Below are 10,137 nucleotides of genomic sequence, written 5' to 3' on the forward strand. Positions count from 1 at the left end.
CACACACACACACATACACACACACACACACACACACACACATACACACACACACACACACACACACATACACACACACACACACACACACACACACACATACACACACACACACACACACACATCATCATTGTTAAACACACACACGCACACACACACACACACACATCATCATTGTTAAACACAAACACACACACACACAAAAACCCCCTTCTCTTAGGCTGAACATCTGAAGACAGAGAACCCGACTCAGAGCCAATGCAACAGTGACACTAGCCTGGAGGTGACCTCGCCCAACTCATCAGGACCAATCAGAAGATCAGAACTACTAGAATCAACCTACTTCATTTTATTGTATAAAATGTCAGCACACAATGTTTAGGGGCTCTCGCTCTCAGATATCTCCCTACGAGATTGACGAACGGGTCCGTGCACGCTATTTACAGATATCTTTACCTCTGAATAAACTGCCTTATATTATACAATTATCCACCTTGTCCGAAAGTCTCTACTTGGTCTCCGTTCTCCAGTAAACTTGTGATCATCAACACTTGGGTTATTCATTTTTTATTTTTTGGAGTGAGAGTACTTTTTGAACTCCTGATATTTTCTCTCCCAGGCCTTTCATTCGAGCCTGAGCCTCATGCTACCGCTATGCGGCACAGCCTTCAAAATGTGAGACTAAATGAGTACTTTTACATGCACACTAATAATTCTATATTAAACTGATTATGGCAGAAGGCCGAGTATGGCATTAGTCATGTAAAGACCTTACTCTGCTTATCTTAATCTGCGTAAGGTCATAATCGAAGTAAGCATACACCGATTAAAACACCTGGTTTTCTGTGCAATCGTTTGAATTATTAGGACATGTAAACCGCTTAATCGGCGTTCCAGCGGTGTATTTGATCTGCGCCTTTGCCAGCACCAGGCAGTGCAAGCAGTGTTGCCATGTTTGCGGTTTTCATGCAAAATTGGCCTATTTTGAAAACAATGTCGCGGGTGAAAATGTATTGGGCGCGTTTTTTTTTGTGGCTATATCTAAGTTGCTCCGCGGCCGCCATGGCATTTCTCTTAAAAAATATATATTTCACTGTGACCTGCTGCTGACTGTCAAGCAGTGAGGCAGGCTGTTGCTGCGTGAGTGATGGGGAGGGTTGAGAGGGCACTAGTTATTGGACGAGTCACGTGAGCGAGAGGAGCGAGAGCAGCACGCGTGCACGTTGTGACAACTTTTTACCAGTTGTAGGTAGGCTATTTAGATAGTCATTATGGTGACACCTATTTCCAACCGTTTTCCCATAAAACATATTAATACGCTAGAACTGAAGCACATCAAGAAATAACGGAGACAAAGCACTGGAAAACGACTTTGGGCGCACTACAGTGCATTACATAAATTCGCTCGGAGGTGGTTTGAACTGCATTCTAATGTTGACTGCATAAAGAAAACGGTATCAAAAGAAGTGCTTTATGCATGCTCAGTTCTTGGGTCTCGGGGGCTGCCCGAGTGGAAATTTTAAATGGAAGTTATGGAACTCCCTCCCGTGGTTCTTTTTATGGGGAAAAGTCCTCAATGAAACTGACATTATTAGGCTAAATGTGGAGAATTATACATTTACCACTTTTGGCCATCAAGTAGCCTATTAATGTATATGCCATTGTAGGCTACCATTTGATACAATAAATATGTTGAAATGACGATATCAATGGAGTCATTGCAAATCAATTTGTGCCACTTGTGTAGCCTACCTGGAGCTGGCAAACCAATTTAATAAATAGCCTATGACTTCAGTTTGTTGTTGTAGCCTTGTGTTATTATGAACGCATTAGATTGACGTAACAGTAGTCAGATTAAGCTACAGGTAAAACAAATTCTTAAAAAATTAACACTGGCTGCTGTTGACCAGCATATTAAATTCATATCACAGGAGAAATGAGATGTAGGCCTATCAGGGGCTATAGACTACCTGCCTTTAACTAAGCAAACTATGGCAACATTTAATTACAATCATAAACCCAGATTTTTGTCTGTAGCCTATGCCTATTGAAATGACAAGTCAATCTCGCAAATGGGCCATTTTATAATGGTTTGTAGTCTTAACATCTGGCACATAATAACAGCAAAATTGCCAGAAAATAGACTAACATTCATTTTTTTATGTTCATCCAAGTGTGTCTTGCTCAGAGATTGAGATCCTCTGTCTAATGCGGATTTATCTATAGTTATGCGTAAAGGGGATTTATTTACATGTATAAACCTGGTTCTAGCCCTGAATGTTGATTGGCTGGGTATGACAAAACTAACGGCTGTATCCAGGCACTTCGCGTTGCATCGTGCTTAAGAACAGCCCTTAGCCCTGGTATATTGCCCATATACCATACACTTTGTGGCTTATTGCTTAAATCTTTGCAGTCAAAGAGTTAAATTGGCATTCATTGATGGAAAATGATCTGGCGAGTTTAATAAGGGCGAATTATATTTTATCTTGCCACATATTCAAATTCCTTTATTACATCATGTCATAGCTTGCAATAATTATTATTTTGAGGAAACCCGAATTTTTCTTCTGTCTTTACAAGTTACTATGATATTCCTTCTTAATTGGCTCAATAACGTTATGGAAAAATGGTTTATTGTATAGATATGGCAACTCCTCTCTTGCTGTGAATAAAATGATAATTTATTTAGTTTTCCGGCCTTTTGGCAGGTTTTGAGTGGTCATTGGTCCAGAAATGTGTTCTTGACCTGGCAACCCTGAGCGCAAGCCTCCCTCATATGCAGAAGTGAGTTAAAAACAACTGAAAGTATGCATCTTATAAATAGTTTTCACATACAAAGTCCGAACTCAGAACCAAAAAGTATTTGCAAAAATAACATGGTCACTGTTTTGATTAGCGATTTTCTGCATTTATCAAAAGTCCGAACAGTAGACTGATTTCAGATTTGTCCATGTAAACAGGATTATTAGGTAAATGTGCATGTAACAGTGCTCATTGTGTGCCCACAAACTGGCATAGTCTCGGGGAAATTATACAGTTGGTACTTCTGGCACTGGGATAAACCCATGCGGCCATATGCAGTTTAAAAACGGTGATATGCTGTCAAACAAACATTAATGACAAATAGTTTACTAAGCTAGCTAGCTAGTTACTAGATGAGTTGATAACGTTAACAAACAGTTTGTCACTGCAAACAGGACTCTCGGTGATGATAGTTTAACAGGTTAGGTTAGCTAACGTTAGCTTGGTAGATTATAGCCATGTTAATGTTGGACAGCAATAAAAAGTTAGAATACATCTACTGTACGAAGAACTTCAGCGGTGGGGAAGAGAATGTAACATACACCTACAGTAGCACACACATCAGTTGAGGGACTACAAACATACAAGTCCATCAGAGCTACACTCCATCCATATTAAACCCTCCACTCTCAAATCTCTGTGTATTCCACTAGTGGGCCATTTGTCTCTGTCATTGTGGTCATTCCGTTACTTCGCTTTCTTGACCTTAAAGGCTCAATCCGCCAACCTCTTCTCATGCTCCACAGAACACTGCACAAATGGGCTCAGGCCTTATTATGTGCTCTGACAAGTGCAGTTCAATTTCCGACACTCATCCTGGATGAGTCATGATTCAGCCATCTCCACTGGTTACCCACCCTCAGCGCCATCTGCAAAAAACGGAGACATACTGTTTTCAGAGAAAATAAAGAGAGCCTGTGACACGACTTCCACTTTTGGACGTATGCCTCGCTGTTTACAGTACCTGTTGAAACATATGGGCAATTCCACGATAACGAATTGCGCTGAGACTCATATTTTTTACTTAAAATATATGCCAAACAAAAACCTGGAATGACAACCCAATTTGGGATGGGGAGGGGCTTTAGCGAGGGGAATAGTGGAGAACAATTGGAGGGTTACTTAGTAGCAATGGAAATATCGTGGTATAGCTATATGGACACTCAATCACTATGGTACTTGTTAATGGTACATTTACAAAAATATATTACGATAAATAGATTTGAAACTTGTATCTCATTATGGTAAATGGTGAAATAAGTATAGCCAGTTATAATTGTAATGGCTTAGCAGATAAGAAAATAATAACAATATTTACATGGCTCAAAGAGAAGGAATATAATATCTATTGTTTACAGGAAACTCCTTCAACAATGTTAGATGAAGTTGTGTGGAAAAAGGACTGGGGGGGCGAAATATACTTCATCCATGGGCAAAGAAACAAAAGGGGTGATGATATGAATTAACAGTAATTTTGATCCAAATATGCAAATTGTCCAAACAGATCCGCAAGGTAGATGGATGATTTTAAATATGTTATTGGACCATAAACAGATATGGCTCACTAACCTTTACTATCCAAATAATGACGATCCACGCTTCTTTGAAAATACACTACCGGTCAAAAGTTTTAGAACACCTACTCATTCAAGGGTTTTTCTTTATTTTTACTATTTTCTACATTGTAGAATAATAGTGAAGACATCAAAACTATGAAATAACACATATAGAATCATGTAGTAACCAAAAATGTGTTAAACAAATCAAAATATTGAATTTGAGATTCTTCAAATAACCACCCTTTGCCATGATGACAGCTTTGCACACTCTTGGCATTCTCTCAACCAGCTTCACGAGGTAGTCACCTGGAATGCATTTCAATTAACAGGTGTGCCTTGTTAAAAATTAATTTGTGGAATTTCTTTCCTTCTTAATGCGTTTGAGCCAATCAGTTGTGTTGTGACAAGGTAGGGGGGGTATACAGAACTCTTACATTGATGGAAGTTACAATCTATCTGCAATATTAAAGCTGATCTACCCCCTAAAAATATAATAAATGTTAAAAAGATTCAAAGATGTCTGCAGAAAGAATGGGGTGTCAGCTATGACATGACACCTTGACTTTGATAAAAACAAATATATTTTGTTTATTGAACTACAGTAAGTGAAGTGTATGCACACTTCTGAACCTATCACAGTCAACAAAATTTGGACATCAAAGTACAGCACAGTAGAACTCAGTAGAGCAGAATACAGTACAGCACAATAAAGTAGAGTTCAGTACAGTACAGTACAGTCGTGGTCAAAAGTTTTGAGAATGACACAAGTATTGGTCTTCACAAAGTTCGCTGCTTCAGTGTTATGAGATATTTTTGTCAGATGGTATACTGAAGTATAATTACAAGCATTCCATAAGTGTCAAAGGCTTTTATTGACAATTACATTAAGTTTATGCAAAGAGTCAATATTTGCAGTGTTGACCCTTCTTTTTCAAGACCTCTGCAATCCACCCTGGCATGCTGTCAATTACTTCTGGGCCACATCCTGTCTGGTGCCAGCCAATTCTTACATAATCAGTACTTGGAGTTTGTCAGAAGTAGTGGGTTTTTGTTTGTCCACCCACCTCTTGAGGATCGACCACAGTTGTCAATGGGATTAAGGTCTGGGGAGTTTCCTGGCCATGGACCCAAAATGTCGATATTTTGTTCCCGAGCCACTTTGTTATCACTTTTGCCTTATGGCAAGGTGCTCCATCATGCTGGAAAAGGCATTGGTGAACAAGCTCTGCACTGGTGGTACCCCGATCCCGCAGCTGAATCAACTTTACGAGACGGTCCTGGCGCTTGCTGAACTTTCTTGGGCGCCCTGACGCCTTCTTCACAACAATTGAACCTCTCTCCTTGAAGTTCTTGATGATCCGATAAATGGTTGATTTAGGTGCAATCTTACTAGCAGCAATATCCTTGCCTGTGAAGCCCTTTTTGTGCAAAGCAATGATGACGGCACGTGTTTCCTTGCAGGTAACCATGGTTAACAGAGGAAGAACAATGATTTCAAGGACCACCCTCATTTTAAAGCTTCCAGTCTGTTATTCTAACTCAATCAGCATGACAGAGTGATCTCCAGCCTTGTCCTCGTCAACACTCTCACATGTGTTAACGAGAGAATCACTGACATGATGGCAGCTGGTCCTTTTGTGGCAGGGCTGAAATGCAGTGGAAATGTTTTTTGGGGATTAAGTTCATTTTCATGGCAAAGAGGGACTTCATGACATTCTGGAGTATATGCAAATTGCCATCATCAAAACTGAGGCAGCAGACTTTGTGAAAATTAGCATTTGTTTCATTCTCAAAACTTTTGATCTTATGGCAAGCTGCCCATCTTAATCTTTTATTTTTATTGGCCAGTCTGAGATATGGCTTTTTCTTTGCAACTCTGCCTAGAAGCTCAGCATCCCGGAGTCGCCTCTTTACTGTTGACGTTGAGACTGGTGTTTTGCGGGTAATATTTAATGAAGCTGCCAATTGAGGACCTGTGAGGCGTCTGTTTCTCAAACTAGACACTCTAATGTATTTGTCCTCTTGCTCAATTGTGCACCGGGGCCTCCCACTCCTCTTTCTATTCTGGTTAGAGCCAGTTTGCGCTGTTCTGTGAAGGGAGTAGTACACAGCGTTGTACGAGGTCTTCAGTTTCCTGGCAATTTCTTACATAGAATAGCCTTCATTTCTCAGAACAAGAATAGACCGGCGAGTTTTAGAAGAAAGTTATTTGTTTCTGGCCATTTTGAGCCTGTAATCGAACCCACAATTGCTGATGCTCCAGATACTCAACTAGTCTCAAGAAGGCCAGTTTTATTGCTTCTTTAATCAGCACAACAGTTTTCAGCTGTGCTAACATAATTGTAAAAGGGTTTTCTAATGATCAATTAGCCTTTTAAAATGATAAACTTGGATTAGCAAACACAACGTACCATTGGAACACAGGACTGATGGTTGCTGATAATGGGCCTCTGTACGCCTATGTAGATATTCCATAAAAAATCAGCCATTTCCAGCTACAATAGCCATTTACTACATTAACAATGTCTACACTGTATTTCTGATCAATTTGATGTTATTTTAATGGACAAAAAAATGGCACAAGGACATTTCTAAGTGACCCCAAACTTTTGAACGGTAGTATAGTTCAGTACAGTACAGTACAGTACATTATAGTGTACTCAACTCTAGTGTGACCCACTGTGTACTGTACTGAACTCTACTCCACTCTATTGTACTGTACTGAACTATACTCTACTTTTCTTTACAGTATGGTACTCTACTGTGCTCTACTGTACTGTAATGTACTGTGCTGTCCAAACTTGTGAAACATAGACATATATGATTGGTGCAGATTTGGTCCGGTCAGGAACCAATCATGGACGTCTATGTTTGGGCCAATTTAAGTCTGGTCCAGACGTCTGTGGACGTTGAAATCAAGGCTTGTCTGGACCGGATCAAAAAACGATGTCTGTGGATGTTGAAATCAAGGCCAGGACAGACTGACCAAATTTCGGTCGGTGCTCAGTGGGTGAGGATGCTGCTTACAGTAAAATGGAAAGAGAGGGGGCTCATGGGTAGGTGTCAGTAAGAGCCGGGAGTGACATTAATTGGAGACACAAGAGAGAGAGAGAAGGAAAGAGAGAGGGAGGTGTTGTCCAGACTTTTCACACTATTGCTTTGACCATGGCTGAATTAACGCAGGGGCTTTACAGGGAAGCCCCTGGGCCCAAGCCCGTAGAGGACCCGAGAGGCAGAGATAAAAATAAATAAAAAATAAGTAAAAGGTATATATACACATATACACTTCATTACCAAATGTATGTGGACACCTGCTCAACGAATATCTCATTCCAAAATCATGGGCATTCATATGGAGTTGGTCCCCCCTTTGCTGCTATATCAGCCTCCACTCTTCTGGGAAGGCTTCAGCCACAAGAGCATTAGTGAGGTCAGGCACTGATGTTGGGGGAATTTGTACGTGCTATGCGTTTCAGAACTCAGCGGTCCCGTTCTGTGAGCTTGTGTGGCCTACCACTTCGTGGCTGAGCCGTTGTTGTTCCTAGACGTTTCCACTTCACTCACAATAACAGCACTTACAGTTGACCAGGGCAGTTCTAGCAGGGCAGAAATTGTATAAACTGACTTGTTGGAAAGGTGGCAATCTATGACGGTGCCACGTTGAAAGTCACTGAGCTCTTCAGTAAGGCCATTCTACTGTCAATGTTTGTCTATGGAGATTGCATGGCTGTGTGCTTGATTTTATACACCTGTCAGCAACAGGTGTGGCTGAAATTGTCCACATACTTTTGTATATATACAGTGTATCATAGTAAATGGAGTGTCACAGATTTACATACAGAATAATACGAAATGCTCTGAGACCAGATTGCTTAAATACCTTAGTGTCTGGCAAGGGCTTGGTGTGTTTGGTTAAAACCAGGGCTCAAATTGAGTGAGGGTATGCCATACCCTTTCTTAAAGAAAAGGGCAAAAAGGATACCTATTGTTAGCTTTATATTTTGAAATAAATAAATAAAAAGTATCCAGATAATATAAAACGTTCTATATATATGCGTAATCCGTGATCCATTGTGCTAGAAACAAGCTTTAAAATTAACTTCTGTTGTTAGGTTAAGCAACAGACGAGAAGCCAGCAGTTGAAGCTTACATTGTGTCAGTCGAGCGTCTGTCTTGGTGGAAAGGTAACTTTTGAAAGTGCCATGCTTAATTTCATAAGGATGTTTAATATTTCATTACATTTACATTTAAGTCATTTAGCAGACGCTCTTATCCAGAGCGACTTACAGTTAGTGAATACATATTTTTTGATACTGGCCCCCCGTGGGAATCGAACCCACAACCCTGGCGTTGCAAACGCCATTGCTCTATCAACTGCATCCCTGCCGGCCATTCCCTCCCCTACCCTGGGCCAATTGTGCGCAGCCCATGAGTCTCCCGGTCACGGCCAGCTGTGACAGAGCCTGGATTCGAACCAGGATCTCTAGTGGCACAGTTAGCACTGCGATGCAGTGCCTTAGACCACTGCGCCACTCAGGAGTACATTATTTGCAAACAGCAATCATTTCGTTGCTCTGGTTTGACATTAGAGAAATATGGTAAGAATACCCATTTCTTTGTCCATTCTTCCCTGAAACTTCTATTTTCATTATCCACATTTCTTCTGAGACTTTTTCAGAGTGACATTTTCTCTTGTTTGCAAGCTCCTTTTCCCCAATCAAAGCACAAATAAATATAAAAAACTAATTTATAGAGACACTGGTGATTTTATCAGTGTAATCAGATTGAAAATATTAGGATATGTTATTGACATTGAACTGATTATATAGCCTACTAACCAGATGTGTTCCAAATGGATTAATTTGTAGTTTAGGCCTATGAATGGGGCTGCTATTATGTTATTTTCTGCCGACTATTAGCTGAGAAAAAACATATTGCCGATCCCTGCTGTACAATATTCTAGTTTAGCGGGGATAGGAAGGGGGCGGCAATTTTTTGTCTCGGCTAGGGCGGCAGATAGGAAGGGGTGTCCATTTTTTGTCTCTCTTAGGGCGGCAGAACGAACAGGGCGGTTCTGCCACCCCATACATTTTTTTGTGGCGCACGCGCGTGCACACACAGGAGGTCCGTACCGGGAAGAAATCTACTTTCACCCCTGGTTATAACAATCAAACATAGATTTATTAGTAAATTCAAAAACCTGTAGGCTGTTTGCTGCCCAATTATACATGAGTAATTGTAATGAGCCTTATTCACAAAAAACAATGTACTTGTCATCATCAGATGATAGCCGAAGTTTTATTGGTGATAAATTAAAAACTGGTAGACTAATAACCGACTTCAAAATTACTTTTATTTTCATATTTAGTGAGGAGTTTGTTGTGTTTTGTTAACATTCAAATGCCACAGTATGATTCTCTATCAATACTTTTGTGCCTTTTAGCTCTCCCAGTCTTGTTTCACATGGTCGGGAACTGACCAATACAAACGCTCAGCTGGTAGAGCACGGCGCTTGTAACGCCAAGGTAGTGGGTTCGATCCCCGGGACCACCCATACACAAAAAAAAATTATGCACGCATGACTGTAAGTCACTTTGGATAAAAGCGTCTGCTAAATGGCATATATTAAGAAACGGCAAAACAACTGTTGATCCTCCCACTTCTGTTGACACATACTTGCATGTGGAAGAGACCAAAACAGTTCGGTGCCATCTTGTGTGTTTTCAATGGGAGGAGGAAGAGGCAGTGTTGCTAAGTTAGCGACTTTGTCGCT

The sequence above is a fragment of the Coregonus lavaretus genome (assembly GCF_964263955.1).
Source record: "Coregonus lavaretus genome assembly, chromosome: 7".
Classification (NCBI taxonomy): Eukaryota; Metazoa; Chordata; class Actinopteri; order Salmoniformes; family Salmonidae; genus Coregonus; species Coregonus lavaretus.